At 48.6% G+C, this 2,111-nt stretch overlaps 1 protein-coding gene across 1 annotated transcript in view; it reads left to right on the top strand.

Moving 5' to 3' along the window:
- The first annotated feature begins 1,630 nt into the window (after positions 1–1,630).
- Positions 1,631–2,111, top strand: part of MED7 (mediator complex subunit 7) — a 12,450-nt gene continuing 11,969 nt past the window's right edge. The window contains exon 1 of the mRNA XM_078653710.1: positions 1,631–2,095. The gene's annotated coding sequence lies outside the window, so the exon portion shown is untranslated. The remainder of the gene's footprint in view (positions 2,096–2,111) is intronic.

Raw genomic sequence — 2,111 nt, 5'->3', positions numbered from 1 at the left:
CCCAGGCTCGGGTAAGAACTGAGGAGGTAAGGTAACTACAAACTGTTGTGCCATGTTTAACAATGTAATAGAGTCAAAAATAAAGAAAAACAAAAATTATGCACAACTAGTTAAATTTTAAATTATAGTAGTAACATACCTCTTTCCACTTAAAAATGTCCAAAAACGATGTTTGGGCGCTGCGACAGGAATGAGCAGGAGTTTAGAGTTAAAACGAGGAAAATCGATGAAAATCCGCGTTAGAGTGACTTAAGATGGCCGCCACCGAAACTCGAGATGTTTGGGCGCTGCGACAGGAATGAGAAGGAGTTTAGAGTTAAAACGAGGAAAATCGATGAAAATCCGCGTTAGAGTGACTTAAGATGGCCGCCACCGAAACTCGATCGAAATCGAGACTTGGAAGACAAACATTGGAAGCGAAAATGGCCGCCGCTGAAAATGAGGCTTGGAATACAACAAACGAGGCTTGGAACGCACACAGGAGCGTGCGTAGTCAACACGAAACAAGGAAGTGTCACCCAGGTAACGGCAGACAACACCGTTGTCAGAGCCAGCCGAAGGCGTCTACTTGGCAACGATGACGTCAACGCCGGTAGCGCTCGTGCTTGGCTCGCGACGTCAGCGCTGAAGGCGTCTCCTTGGCAACAATTACGTCAGCGCTGGTAGCGCTCGTGCTTGAAGGCGTCTCCTTGGCAACGATGACGTCAGCGCTGGTAGCGCTCGTGCTTGGCTCGCGACGTCGGCGCTGAAGGCGTCTCCTTGGCAACGATGACGTCAGCTTGGCTCGCCGATCCGATCCCCAAAATTACTCACAATTTCACCAGATGGGCGTCTTCAGTGAGGATTGAAGCGGACCAAGGGGAAATTGACGAAGCCAACACGCCGCAGGTTCGTTTCCTGTCGAGGGTGCTCCGCTGCAAGTCGCTTTCTGGTACAATATCTTGAAGGATTCTGGCATCAAGATGAGGTCTTCAAAGGTACTGGCCAGCATATAAACGTCGCCAAAATTGTAGTAGAATTGCTGGAGACCACAGATGTACCACAATAGGTTTATTGCAGGAAGACAGCATAGAGCAACCTCAACACAAGCTGGCCAGGCACAAACTGTCACCACCTAGAACACTAGGAGGAGGCAGAGCCATCTACATTCTGGAATGAGTGACACAGGTAAGAACCATGATAGAGCATGGAAATAGAGGAAAGATAGATATACAACACCCCCCCACGCTCCAGCGTCCGCGCATAGTACTGATGGGATCCCTGTAACGCCACTACTTTAAACTCGTAATCCCGGTGAACGGCAGCATTTGTTAGAACCACTGACAGAAATGCGGTGCCTGCCTAACATTAAACCTTAACATGCTTCTTTTGACTAGTAAGTAGGACCAGGGCATCCACTTTAGGTAGTTTCAACCAATCGAGTAAAATGTAACACATATTCTATTGCAGTACTGGAGGAAATATGCGACGGTATTTGATTGGTAGCGAAATTCCTTGTCATGCTATTGGTTGGAAAACTCCAGCCAATTATTCATTGCTTCTCAAGGGTTCAACGGTTGTATTGCAATGTAGGATTGGCTGAGGTAAGGAGAGGTTTTATTTCATTGGTTGCACACGCCAGCGAGCGACCACGCCTCTGGTGTAGATTTTAGCTGCTGCACTCGATTGTTATGATCTATCTGTGAGCGGGTGTTAAACATTTTATGCCCGAAGATTTAGGCTCTTTAATTGAGTGACTGCCGCTATTTATCCTTCACCGGTAGCGGAGACCACATGTGACAGTTAAAAGGTCGGCGCTGCGGGAAGAGACTCGAAATTTAGGTTTATTAGCTTGGATTCCAAATGCGCTTTATATTCTTTTTTTCGACGAAAGCCATCCGGCCCACTTCTTTCGTCATGCGCTTGTCTTGAGGCGCCGCCCTCCCCTCGGCTCGAGCCGGTGGTTTGCTGCTCGGTGAGAGACACCTTTACTGCCGCTGCCTGAAGTTTACTTTGATGAGCAAGGGTGAGGCCGCCGTCCAGCCCTCACCTGGACGGTTCATCTTCCCTTTCTAATAACACCCTCTTCGCGAGCTTTCGGGGCCGTGCCAGTGAGGTGAGTGCGACTTCAG

The sequence above is a fragment of the Lissotriton helveticus genome, chromosome 7 (genome assembly GCF_964261635.1).
Source record: "Lissotriton helveticus chromosome 7, aLisHel1.1, whole genome shotgun sequence".
Lineage (NCBI taxonomy): Eukaryota > Metazoa > Chordata > Amphibia > Caudata > Salamandridae > Lissotriton > Lissotriton helveticus.
Note: the sequence above shows the minus strand (reverse complement) of the source record. Positions and strands in the feature narration are given on the sequence as shown.